The sequence below is a fragment of the Triticum dicoccoides genome, chromosome 7A, assembly GCF_002162155.2.
Source record: "Triticum dicoccoides isolate Atlit2015 ecotype Zavitan chromosome 7A, WEW_v2.0, whole genome shotgun sequence".
NCBI lineage: Eukaryota > Viridiplantae > Streptophyta > Magnoliopsida > Poales > Poaceae > Triticum > Triticum dicoccoides.
Window position 1 is genome coordinate 742,098,432 of NC_041392.1, and position 14,580 is coordinate 742,113,011.

Sequence of the window (14,580 nt, forward strand, 5' to 3'; positions counted from 1 at the left end):
GATGGACTAATAAGGTCGATCGGAAAGGCCACGGAAGCTCGAGGACTTTTGCACGCCTCTGGCCAGTCGTCTCCGGCCGCGACCGGCATACATGATTATCTCTCATCTCCTCCAGTGTTTCTTTGCATGCTTCAGGCAAAGACAAGATGTAATCCTCCTTGGATGAGAAGGTGTCTACGCCATCGTCAGGCAACAGATCTAGTGCGCACAGGGTCGATGCCACTATCGCAGCAATACCCCCTGTCATCCGACCAGTCACTCGCATCCAGCATGTAGGTTCAATCGTCACAACAACCCGCGTGTCATCCGACCAGCCACTCGCATCCACCATGTAGGTTCAATCATCGCAACAACTTGTACTCCAAGCTTGGCCTTGATGCTGCTGAGGCGCTCCTACAGCACTTCTGAGCGCAGGCGTTGAACAACATCGTTGTCGGCGCAACCTCCATGGCGACGCATTGCCGGACCTGCAGAGGGCAGGGGAGGAGAAACGTGTGCTCACACGATTTGCAGCGGCAGAGAAATTTTTTTTTTTTTTTTGAAACGGAGGCAAAAGATTTGCCTCATCGATTAATTAAGCGGCAGAGAAATAAGAAAAGCACATGCGTGCGGACAGTTGGGCCTGAACGCAATGGCCATGAACACCTTGCCATCGTCAAGGCCACGAACAAAAACACGGTCATGGCGATGGTGTTGTCAACTTGTCATACATGAGGTACATAGACTAGGCCCGCCACCCGAGCTCACCAATCAGCCATAGGTTGTGAAGCTCGTGCCGTCGTGCGTGACATTGGACCTCCTCGGCAACTCGTAGTTCACGACATAAGGACAGTGAGAGAAACGGTCGATCCCGATCGGGATTGTGCTTTCAAACAAGTATAGGATTAGTGCAGGTTTTAGATTGACCTGAATCAATAAGTACAGGGTATGGACTTCAAGGATTTAGATATGGAGGTCTATTTGCGTTATGCTCTACAACCTCAAGGTTTAAAGCAGACTTCACTCGAGGGCCGCTGCCACGACGCGAGGGGGTTCTCACCACCGTACGCCGAGCGAGTTCGGCTCCACCCCGACACCTATCAGATCCAGCAACTCACAAGATATGAGCTGCGCCACGCCGTGGGAGGTTGCCGCCTCGACCAACGTCTTCCCATACCTTACCATTATCAAAGTTTAATAATGTACTCCCTCAGTTTTTAAATATAAGTTTTTTTAGAGATTCCAATATGAATTACATACGGAGCAAAATGAGTGAATCTACACTTTAAAGTATGTCTATATATATCCGTATGTAGTCTATATACACAAATGAACTAGAGTCGACAATGCAGCGTTGGCATGTCAAAAGGTTGGTCTCAAATATGAACACCACTCGTCCTGTACTATTTCAGACTTCCCATCAAAGACATGAGACACAACTATCTTGTGGCAACCATGTTATTACGTAGGGCAACTATGATGCATAACAAAAACAAGCAAGCATGCATGAACAAGTCCAAGTTATATCTCAAATAAGCAACGAACCGACCGACGCACCAAATCCAGTTCATGCACATTACATATCTGCATATATACACACTGGGTGGCTCTTATTTGTGCAAGTGGACATGATACAACATGCCGCCGTTTATAGTTCTGAAACGCGGATTGCATAGCATGGTGAACTTCATTTCCAAAGATGGGCATTGCTCGGTGCGGAGGTAGACTTGTTTTGCAGCCTGCATGATGACTTTCGGCAACAAATTCTCCCCGACTGGCAACGTGCAAACGCTCTCCATGTCCATGCATACATAGAAAGAGTAGTTTCTCTACAGGCACAGAGCTAGGGCAGCCTGCACGCTACAAGAACCTGACCCAAGGACGCCGCACACCAGGCTGGATGAGGTTGAAGCCGGTGACTAATTTTCTGAACTCCAACAGCATTGCTCTAACATATGCTGCACAATCAAAATGGATTCTCTATAATTAATGCCATCAACTTTCTACAAAAGTACCAGCAACAATGTGCAAGAATAAGAACGCCATATTTTAGCTGTTTCTATGAGCTTTAGAGACTGCTACGATATGCTTTTTCATATCCTGCGCGTATTACAACCCCTGAGCCCTGACTCTGGTTCATTAATTATAAGATAGGTTGTCGATTCTAATGAAGAAAGACTTCCAAATAAATTATTGGTTTCACCCTGGATTATTAAATTAAGTAGATGATCGCAGGCCCGTACTGCTTTTCAGTCTAGCCTGAATGAATGCTGCGTTGGTTGCTGCTAGAATTTTCCAGATTAATATCTAAGGGTCTACAAATTTCCATATTAGTCAGAAGAAGGAGAAACATGTGCACCCTTTATTTCAGTGGGTCACAATTCTTATAGTACAGATTCGCCAGTTGGGAGGTGATATCTGTATTATAATTTCTAAATGGTTACAACTTTATGGTACAATCTACCTGAAGAATTGCATGGGACTACACGCCTAGTTATTTCAGAAACAACAGTCAGAATTAGTAAGGCAAATACCAAATGTAGTTTGTTACATTTTTTCCTAATTTTTTTCTGTCAAAACTAGAATCAGTCATTGTAAAGAAAAAATTTAAGGCCTCCTTTGGTTCATAGGATAGGAATATTATAGGAATAGGAACTTCATAGGAAGTGGGATGACATGCATCTCAATTCCTATAAAAAAAGAGATGCCATTTGATGCATAGGATAGGAATTTTTCCATTGAGTCTAGGCTAATGTTTTTTTCCCTTTGAAATGTGAAGGATTGGACCCTATCCTACGTAGGATTAGGAATCCATTCCTACAAACCAAAGGGCTTCATAGGAATTTTTCCTTTGAAAATCCTATCCTATGAAATTCCTACAAGATTCCTACAAACCAAAGGAGGCCTAAATGTGAAAAGAAGAAACAACACTAAGCGAAAATGCAGTGTTAACTGACTGGACAAGCAGCACAGAAAGTCGGATGGGAACTCGATTCTAGTATATCAATTTGAAGCATTTCGGTTATTCCCAACAGTAATGCTTGAGAAGAAAAAATTCCACAAATCAAGAGAAAATTGATCTCCGCTGTTTATTTGGTACATCCATTATCATTGTAGACAGATGTGACCTACCTTTGACCCTCGAATGCAACTCTTCTTTTCCGAAAATATACTGAAATTGTGTTGTACTACCTCTGCTCCTAAATGTAAGACGTTTTTGCAGTTCAATTTGAACTGCAAAAAAAAAAGGTCTTACATGTAGGAAGGGAGGTACTATTGTAGCACATGCAGCTAGTTTCGCAGATGCTGCTGCATAACTGAATTTTGTGAATCTATGTCCTGTCTCAGCTGAAATGGAGCGTAACTGAAGACAAAGAAGCACACAAACTTACACATAAGTAATATAACTGGCAGGTTCCTCACCTTGCAGATGGAAGCATCACACTGTTCCCAACACTGGACAGCTCGGATGCGGCCTGAGTGGGTTCTGAAACTATTGTTTTCTTTAAGGCTGAATTGGGTTTCTTCATTGAATTTGATTGGACTGGACGTATTATGCATTCATTCTGCAACATATTCCGCGTTAACTGAACTTGACTGAACTCAATGGAGGGTCCCTTCTTACGTATTGGTCCATCTGCCGCCACATATTTCACAGAAGACTGGGCTTCGCTTGGATCAATCCGTCTGAGAAACAGAACCTTTGGCCTCTTAGGATGCTTCTTTGCTGTAGTTTCCCACATTTCTACTGCTTCCATACTGACCATCGAATCAAGAGCGACTTCCTCAAGGCAATCATGGTATTCAATCTTAATGCCTGAAAGATCAGCAAGATCTTTACAGAGCAGCTGAAGTGACACAAGATACGGCAGAGCTCCTTTTCCGATTGTCGGGAGGACCGGTGATTGCACGACAAGACATAAGCGTCGCAGGCTTGGGAAATCTCCACTTTTTATTATGAATGTCCTAAGGTCAGCTTCAACAAGTTTGAGGTAAAGCAGGTAGCGAAGCTTACACAGGTTTGATAGATCATTCCCCACCAGATTAGTTGATGAAAGGCACAACTCCGTGAGGCCACACAAGGATGTAACAAACTGAGGCAGTATGCTCAGCCTGCCCCGCAGTTTCAGCGAGCTGAGATAACAATATTCTTGTATAGAACCCAGGAAGTCCCCCATGGAATTTCCAAGGTCAAGTGACAGAGATCGAACGCCTGTAGTGTCCATACCATCCTGAGCAAACTTCTGAACTGCCTTCAAAATGTGAGGCAAGTTCTTGCTGTCTGCACCAGCAGTGGACTCACACCATATCTTAACCTTCTTTAATTCGTTCATATGAGCCATCAGTTGTAGAAATCCAGGGTTTTCGTCTGCAACAAATCCTGCAAGAGTCTTCAACTTACATTTTTTGGGCAAGAGCTTCTCCAGTTCACTCATTTTCAGGTCCTTTTCCCAAGCTTAAACTTTCCAAGCAGGTGAGCTAGGTGAGGCAACCCAATGACTTCCGATGGCAATATCTCTATCTTGGTCTTCCTCAGGTCAAGTGTCTCTAAGCAGTGTAACTTGTCAATATTCCTTGGAAGGTTGCTGACAGTGGCCCCAAGGCTGAGATATTTCAGATGCCACAGCTTATGTATGTCCTTGAGATGATCATCCTCCAAATCGTTGCATTCTTGCAGATCCAACACCCGCAGCAGCTCACACCTACAAAAGTCTGAGGCAGCTTCTTCCACATTCCCAAAGATTGTCAGAGACCGTGCACGGAATTTTTCACCTCCAGATACACTGTCACTTGCTGGACTTGTATGCTGGTGGTTCAGGCCCACGGTGCTGCCACTTGCAGGGTTTTGGATGAACAGGTGACGGAACTTACTTCGATTTTGATCGCGGAGAGACGTGACGAAGTTATCAGACATGGACTTGTGCAGCATGAACTCGTGCATGATACCATGAGTTTTGCACGTCTTCACTTTCGTGTTGTTGCCAGCATCGATCGGTCGGATGATATTCCGGTCAACAAGTTCCCGGAAGTTCTCATCTGCTACCTCCAGGTCACTGCGTTTATACTGACATTGCACATACCCTTCTGCCAACCATCGCCTGATCAAAGTGTTCCTCCTGATTGGACAACCATTTGGGAACAGACTTGTGTACAGCAAGGAGGTCCTGAGAGGATAGCCAGACAGGCTTGTGTAGTTATTCACAAGAACCTGTTGCAGTTTTGTAAAGTCTGCATCCTTTTCCATATGAAGCCCGAGGTTGCGGCAAACTTGCGCACAGTGGCTCCCCGTGAGCTCGTTCTCGCCTAGCAAAAACTTGGCCACACTAACAAGAGCGAGTGGAAGGCCGTCACATTTCTCAACTATCGCTGTCGAGCCCCGCTCCAATTCAGGTGAACATCCTTGGAAGAAGACTTTCTTCATTAGCAGAACCTTGGAGAGTTCGGCATCGAGAATGCTCATCTTGTAAACATAGCCACCACCTGAGCTGCAAGCATTAGCTACTGACTGAAGAGATGTTGTTACAATGACTCTGCTTTTTGTTTCCCTGTGGAAGATGGATTTTATGGCGTCCCAGTGTTGCTTGTTGATGTCATCGATTACGATCAAACACCTGGCAAACAAATTGACGAAAATTTAAGTTATTAAACACTATCTGTTGATATAAATTTGCTATATATATGCAGATAAAACATACAGAAACTAGTGCAGAAATGCAGAAGATCCTCACTCTGTGGTCCGCAGGAAGCCATCGATGGAGTTTTGGTCGGCGTGGAACTGTCGGAGTATGGCCGTGAGGAGCCCCTCGGCGTCCCTGTGCTCCGACGCGGCGGCCCAGGCGCGGCAGGGGAACCTCTGGACGACGGCGCCGCAGTCGAACACCGCCCTCGCCAGCGTGGTCTTCCCGGAGCCGCCGAATCCCACGATGGAGATCACGCCCGACCTCCCCGGCTCGCTCTCCAGCAAGAGCTCCACGAGCTCCTGCCTCGGCTTGTCGATGCCCACGAGGTCGCCGTCGGCGGTGGCCGTGGGAGGAGAGGCCACTCCGGCGGCAGCGGCGGCAGAGGAGGGCCCGCCGCCGGCCTGGACGTCGTAGTTGGCCCTCCGCTCGTGCGCGTCCCTGAGCCTGACCCTGAGCTTCCGGATCTCCGCCGCGAACCGGGGGGATCTGGTGGTGCTGGTGACCGCCGTCTTCACGCGGCGGAGGACTGAGGACGCCGCCGCCGCCTCCCCCTCGCATGCGACGCAGGGGAGGAACCGGTCGATGCAATCTTCGATGTCGTGCGCGAGGTCGCGCATCTCATCCATGGACACGACGGCCTGCGGCCGCCGCGAGGAGATGATGTGGTGGCTGTCCCTGGCGGTGGAGATCATGTCGAGCTCGGTGCGGATGAAGCGGAGGTCGTCCTTGAGCCCCTTGGACAGCTTGTGCTTCTCGCTCAGCAGCGCCACCAGCTTCAGCACCACCTCCTTGGTCAGAGCGCTCGCCGCCGCAGCCTCCATGGCTGCCGGCGCAGCAGCGGATGGCTCGAGCAGCGGCCGGACTATGGTGCTTGCGCCGGTGCGAGCAACAGTAGGACGACCGCGACAAGCAGCAGTGGCTGCTCCCCCGCCATGGCTGACACAGAATGGGACGAGCAGAGCAGAGGAGATTAGTCAGACAAGTCTACTGTGCCAACTACTCCCCAGAATTTATTATTTGATTTGATTATTAAAATCAGGCATCGTTTCAATGATTCGACCAAAGCTGGTAGAGTAAGAGCAACTCCAACAGGCCGACCAGACGGATGGTGATTTTTATCCGATTTTTGTCCGTTTGGATCGGCCAGATGGACATGGATGCCCGCTTCGGCATTTGGGTCGGAGCGTGCGCCCAATGTTGACCTGAGACCCATTTTGACGGCGCCAAAAAATGAACGCATGCATATTAAAAAAAGAAATAGCATTAATTAAACATTAAAGCCGGCCACGAAGGCCGACGAGAGTCCACGCGTCCATACTTGCATTTAAAAAAAAGGCTAAACTACGAGGCGGCGCGCTGCCTTTGGGCGTCGTCGTCGTCCTCGGGGTCCGTGAGGTTGATGAGCGTCGGCGCCAGCCCGGCCCAGGCGAACGCCGTGTTCCAGAGCGCCGCCATGTCGGGCTGTGCCGGCGCAGGCAGTGCCGGGGCGGGGGGGAGGGGGGGTGCGGCCGCCTGTGCAGCCGCGGCCTGGCGCGCCTCCTCCTCGGCCTCGCGCTGCTCCTCCTCGAGGTCGCGCTCGAGCATCCCCTCGTACTCGCCGCGACGGCGCTCCTCTGCCAGCCGGCGCTAGTGCCACATCTCGAGGTACGCCTGCTCCTGCGCCGGTGTCGCCCCCAACCAAACCGGTGGCGCGAACACCCACTCGCGGGGGACTTGCCCTTGGCCTTGCTACCACTCGCGCCGGAGAAGAGGCCCATCTCGCTGTGGTTGTGGTGGCTAGGGTTTGCCGGCGATGAGGGAGTAAAGGTGGGCAGATGTGGACGGCGAGTATGGATGAGGACGGCCCCGCCGCACGGTCGGCTTAAAAAGGACGAGCGTCGTTGCTGACGCATGAGCCCGTCGTCATAAATTAAGCTGACCGCATGGGCAGCGGGTAGTTGGACGGCTGCCATGTGAGGACGTGGCAGATAGCGAGAAGGCACGCGAAGCATCCATTCGGCGTCCGCGCCGACGGATTTGGGGCGCAAATTTGGGCCGCAAATGCGTCGGCGCGGACGCGACGCGAACGTGATTTGAGTTTGGGTCGGCGCATTGGGCCGCCATTTTTGTTCGCGCCGACCCAAACGGACGCAGGCGGACGAAATGGGTCAGCCCTTTGGAGTTGCTCTAAGAGGGTGATAGTATTATTGATTTACCTGTGCATAGCCACATGCCCAACATGCATTGTCCCTATCACAGCATTGTCCTATGTATAAACACTAGAAAAAAAGTTTGTGCGTTGCCATCCAAAGAAAAAGAAATACCACACGCACTAAGACAATACTCCCTCCGGTCCTTTTTACTCTGCATATTGGTTTTGCTGGAAGTCAAACTTTGCTAAGTTTGACCAAATTTATATTAAAAATTATTAACATCTGTAATATCTAATAAATATAATATGAAAATATATTACAAGATGAATCTAAAGATATTGGTGTTGTTATGTGAATGTTTATAATTTTTTATATAAACTTGGTCAAAGTTGAATGGGATTGACTTCGGACAAATCTAATATGCAGAGTAAAAAAGACCGGAGGGAGTAACCATGAATTAAGACCCAAATAGGTCCACATCCTTCATTTTCAAAATGGCATCTTATTAGTCTTGCCGTTTGTCCTTCTTTCCACTCTCGCCGACAGACATGCATGGTTATAGATGGTTTCTTTCGATTCCAATTTGTTGTCGCTGAGGTGCTCATTTTCAATTTGAATCGGCACCGATACAAGATAAAGATGGGTTATGCATTTTTTTTATTAGCGTTGCATCCTAAACAACATTTTAAAAATTATTAACATGGGAAACAACATCATATTTATATTCTACATATTTTCTAATCAATTTTCATATATAACATGTTAAAAGTTAGGGTTTAAATATGTCTCTAAACAACATTTTAAAATGGTTAACAGGTAAAAGTAACATCATATTCACATTCTGCATATTCTTCTAATCAATTTTCATATATAACATGTTAAAATTGGAGTTACGGTTTAAAAGATATGAAAAATATTTGAATCTATAGAGAAAAGTGTTATTTTCTATACGGACGGCGGGTTAATTAACTGAAATCTCAGGGTGTTTTATGCAAAAAAGTGAAACATTTTCTACTTACAATAGGACTGCGGGTTGATTAACCAAAACCTCGGGGGTTTCAAAAAACGAGAAACATTTTCCTGTTCCCACTTAAATAGGTGCCGCAGGTGGATTTCACAAAATAACATCATATGCACGTGTGGAATAATAAACGATAAAACATGGACTAGCTCAAGTGTTGTTTATGATCATGTTTTTTCGGATCTAAGGATATCGTTTAATGTAACGGTAGTCCCAAAACAATTTTGAGAATATGACGTTGGAAAAACGATCATACTGAATTGGCCCAACTTGTTTGTTATACTTTGAGGTATTATCGTCAGAAGTCAATCGCTATAACACAGAAGTTAACATATGCTTTAGTTCCTTTTACCGTGAGAGTATCATAGTCACTTTTACCGTACGATGGACTTTGGGGTTGCTCAAACATCATCTGTAACACAGTGATCATAACGACAACTTACAGGTTCATCGAAAGTTTGACAAGGGGATAGATAGCTCAAGAGTAGGATTTGCTCCTCCGATGATGGAGCGATATTCTTAGGTCCTCCCGGTGTGACAACATCCATCATTATCTGGCGACACACAGATAACTAGGCCACAGGAATGCCGGAACATGTCAGCGGAAAAAAGAACATAACCGATAACGAGGAGACCAGTATAATGAGCATGAGAATGACTCAAAAGGATATCGATTTATCTCATCTCGGGTTTTTTATTTCCTTATTTATAAAAGCAGGGCTACTAGCCAGTGTTAGATTTGAAGGTGATTGATACGTCCATTCTGCATCATGCTTTTATATTGATATTTACCGCATTATGGGCTGTTATTTCACATTATGTCACAATACTTACGGCTATTCTCTCTTTTTTTACAAGGTTTACATAAGGAAGGAGAATGCTGGTAGCTGGAATTCTGGGCTGGAAAAGGAGCAAATATTAGAGACCTATTCTGCGCAACTCCAAAAGTCCTGAAACTCCATGGAATATCTTACAATAAATAATGAAAAATACCTGCCAAAGATGAAGGCCAGGGGGCCCACACCCTGTCCACGAGGGTGCCCCCCCCCCCTAGGGCATGCCCCCCTACCTCGTGGGTGAAGGAAATATGCCCTAGAGGCAATAATAAAGTTATTATTTATTTCCTTATATCATGATAAATGTTTATTATTCATGCTAGAATTGTATTAACCGGAAACATAATACATGTGTGAATACATAGACAAACAAAGTGTCACTAGTATGCCTCTACTTGACTAGCTCGTTAATCAAAGATGGTTATGTTTCCTAACCATGAACAATGAGTTGTTATTTGATTAACGGGATCACATCATTAAGTGAATGATCTGATTGACATGACCCATTCCATTAGCTTAGCACCCGATCGTTTAGTATGTTGCTATTGCTTTCTTCATGACTTATACATGTTCCTATGACTATGGGATTATGCAACTCCCGTTTGCCGGAGGAACACTTTGGGTACTACCAAACGTCACAACGTAACTGGGTGATTATAAAGGAGTACTACCGGTGTCTCCAAAGGTACATGTTGGGTTGGCGTATTTCGAGATTAGGATTTGTCACTCCGATTGTCGGAGAGGTATCTCTGGGCCCTCTCGGTAATGCACATCACATAAGCCTTGCAAGCATTGCAACTAATGAGTTAGTTGTGAGATGATGTATTACGGAACGAGTAAAGAGACTTGCCGATAACGAGATTGAACTAGGTATTGGATACCGACGATCGAATCTCGGGCAAGTAACATACCGATGACAAAGGGAACAACGTATGTTATTATGCGGTTTGACCGATAAAGATCTTCGTAGAATATGTAGGAGCCAATATGGGCATCCAGGTCCCGCTATTGGTTATTGACCGGAGACGTGTCTCGGTCATGTCTACATTGTTCTCGAACCCGTAGGGTCCGCACGCTTAAGGTTTCGATAACAGTTATATTATGAGTTTATGAGTTTTGATGTACCGAAGGAGTTCGGAGTCCCAGATGAGATCGGGGACATGACGAGGAGTCTCGAAATGGTCGAGACGTAAATATTGATATATTGGACGACTATATTCGGACATCGGAAAGGTTCCGAGTGATTCGGGTATTTTTCGGAGTACCGGGTAGTTACGGGAGAAGCAATGGGCCTTGATGGGCTTTAGTGGGAAGAGGAGAAAGGGCCAAGGGGCTGCTGCGCCCCCCCTCCCCTCTGGTCCGAATTGGACTAGGGAAAAGGGGGCCGGCCACCTCTCCCTCTCCTCCACTTCCTTCTCCCTTCCTCCCCTCTTGGTGGACTCCTACTAGGACTTGGAGTCCTAGTAGGACTCCACATCCTGGCCGCACCAACCTTGGCCGGCCTCCTCCTCCTCCATCTTTTATATACTGAGGCAAGGGGCACCCCAAAGACACAAGTTGATCCACGTGATCTATTCCTTAGCCGTGTGCGGTGCCCCCTTCCACCATAGTCCTCGATAATATTGTAGCGGAGTTTAGGCGAAGCCCTGCTGCAGTAGTGCATCAAGATCGTCACCACGCCGTCGTGCTGACGGAACTCTTCCCCGACACTTTGCTGGATCGGAGTCCGGGGATCGTCATCGAGCTGAACGTGTGCTAGAACTCGGAGGTGCCGTAGTTTCGGTGCTTGATCGGTCGGATAATGAAGACGTACGACTACATCAACCAAACGCTTCCGTTGTCGATCTACTAGGTATGTAGATCATACTCCCCCCTCGTTGCTATGCATCACCATGATCTTGCGTGTGCGTAGGAAAATTTTGAAATTACTACGTTCCCCTACAGTGGTATCAGAGCCTAGGTTTTTATGGTTTGATGTTATATGCATGAGTAGAACACAAGTGAGTTGTGGGTGATATAAGTCATACTGCTTACTAGCATGTCATACTTTGGTTCGGCGGTATTGTTGGATGAAGCGGCCCGGACCGACATTATGCGTACGCTTACGCGAGACCGGTTCTCCCGACGTGCTTTGCACAAAGGTGGCTAGCGGGTGACAGTTTCTCCAACTTTAGTTGAACCGAGTGTGGCTACGCCCGGTCGTTGCGAAGGTTAAAACAGCACCAACTTGACAAACTATCATTGTGGTTTTGATGCGTAGGTAAGATTGGTTCTTGCTTAAGCCCGTAGCAGCCACGTAAAACTTGCAACAACAAAGTAGAGGACGTCTAACTTGTTTTTGCAGGGCATGTTGTGATGTGATATGGTCAAAACGTGATGAGATATAAGTTGTTGTATGAGATGATCAAGTTTTGTTAAAGTTATCGGCAACTGGCAAAAGCCTTATGGTTGTCTCTTTATTGCATAAGATGCAAGCGCCAAATAATTGCTTTACTATGCGATAGCAATAGTTGCAACAGCAATAGTTGGCGAGACGACCGTGTGGCGACACATTGATATATATCAAGATGATGGAGATCTTGGTGTCATGCCGGTGACAATAGAGATCATGACAGTACTTTGGAGATAGAGATCAAAGGCGCAAGATGATGATGGCCATATCATGTCACATATTTTGATTGCATATGATGTTTATCTTTTATACATCCTATTTTGCTTAGTTTGACAGTAGCATTTTAAGATGATCTCTCACTAATTATCAAGAAGTGTTCTCCCTGAGTATGCACCGTTGTGAAAGTTCTTCGTGCTGAGACACCACGTGATGATCGGGTGTGATAGGCTCTACGTTCAAATACAACGGGTGCAAAACAGTTGCACACGCGGAATACTCAGGTTATACTTGACGAGCCAAGCATATACAGATATGGCCTCGGAACACGGAGACCGAAAGGTCAAGCGTGAATCATATAGCAGATATGATCAACATAGTGATGTTCACCAATGAAACTACTCCATCTCACGTGATGATCGGACATGGTTTAGTTGATTTGGATCACGTGATCACTTAGAGGATTAGAGGGATGTCTATCTAAGTGGGAGTTCTTAAGTAATATGATTAGTTGAACTTAAATTTATCATGAACTTAGTCCTGGTAGTATTTTGCAAATTATGTTGTAGATCAATAGCTCGCGTTGTTGTTTCCCTGTGTTTATTTTGATATGTTCCTAGAGAAAATTGTGTTGAAAGATGTTAGTAGCAAAGATGCGGATTGTGTTGGGGAACGTTGCAGAAAATTAAAAATTTTCCTACGGTTTCACCAAGATCCATCTATGAGTTCATCTAAGCAACGAGTCAAGGGAGAGAGTTTGCATCTACATACCACTTGTAGATCGCGTGCGGAAGCTTGCAAGGTGATGATGTAGTCGTACTCGACGTGATTCGAATCACCGATGACCAAGTGCTGAACGGACAGCACCTCCGCGTTCAACACACGTACGGGACGGGAGACGTCTCCTCCTTCTTGATCCAGCAAGGGGGAAGGAGAGGTTGAGTAAGACAGCTCCACCGGCAGCACGACGGCGTGGTGATGGTGGAGAGGCAGTACTCCGACAGGGCTTCGCCAAGCACACAACGGAGGAGGAGAGGTGTTGGGGAGGGGAGGGCTGCGCCTTGGAGGGTGGTATGGCTGCCCTCCCCTCACTCCTCTATTTATAGGGGGAAGGGAGAAGGGGGCCGGCCCCCTAGAACCCATCTAGGGGGGGTGCGGCGGCCTAGGGGAGAGGGGAGAGGGTGGCTTGCCCCCCAAGCCAAGGGGGGCGCCCCCTCTAGGGTTCCCCCTCAACCCTAGGCGCATGGGCCCAAGGGAGGGGGGTGCGGCCAGCCCACCAGGGGCTGGCTCCCTGCCCCACGCAGCCCATGTGGCCCCCCGGGAGGGGTGGCCCCTCCCGGTGGACCCCCGGAACCCTTCCGGTGGCCCCGGTACAATACCGGTATGACCCCGAAACTTCCCGGTGTCCGTTTGACAACTTCCCATATATAAATCTTTACCTCCGGACCCTTCCGGATCTCCTCGTGACGTCCAGGATCCCATCCGGGACTCCGAACAACATTCGGTAGTCACATACTAGTCTTCCTAATAACCCTAGCGTCACCGAACCTTAAGTGTGTAGACCCTACGGGTTCGGGAGACATGCAGACATGACCGAAACGCTCTCAGTCAATAACCAACAGCGGGATCTGGATACCCATGATGGCTCCCACATGCTCCTCGATGTTGTCATCGGATGAACCACTATGTCGAGGATTCGATCAAACCCTGTATGCAATTCCCTTTGTCAATCGGTACGTTACTTGCCCGAGACTCGATCGTCGGTATCCCAATACCTTGTTCAGTCTCGTTACCGGCAAGTCACTTTACTCGTACCGTAATGCATGATCCCATGTCCAACACTTTGGTCACATTGAGCTCATAATGATGATGCATTACCGAGTGGGCCCAGAGATACCTCTCCGTCATACGGAGTGACAAATCCCAGTCTCGATCCGTGTCAACCCAACAGATACTTTCGGAGATACCTGTAATGCACCTTTATAGTCACCCAGTTACGTTGTGACGTTTGATACACCCAAGGCACTCTTACGGTATCCGGGAGTTACACGATCTCATGGTCGAAGGAAGAGATACTTGACACTGGCAAAGCTCTAGCAAAACGAACTACACGATCTTTTATGCTATGCTTAGGATTGGGTCTTGTCCATCACATCATTCTCCTAATGATGTGATCCCGTTATCAACGACATCCAATGTCCATAGTCAGGAAACCATGACTATCTGTTGATCACAACGAGCTGGTCAACTAGAGGCTCACCAGGGACATATTGTGGTCTAAGTATTCACACATGTATTACGATTTCCGGATAATACAGTTATA

The 14,580-nt window shown here is 47.1% G+C and overlaps 1 pseudogene; it reads right to left on the bottom strand.

The window, feature by feature from the left end:
- Positions 1-1,423: 1,423 nt before the first annotated feature.
- LOC119330126 lies at positions 1,424-6,641 on the bottom strand (annotated as a pseudogene).
- Between the last annotated feature and the right edge of the window lie 7,939 nt (positions 6,642-14,580).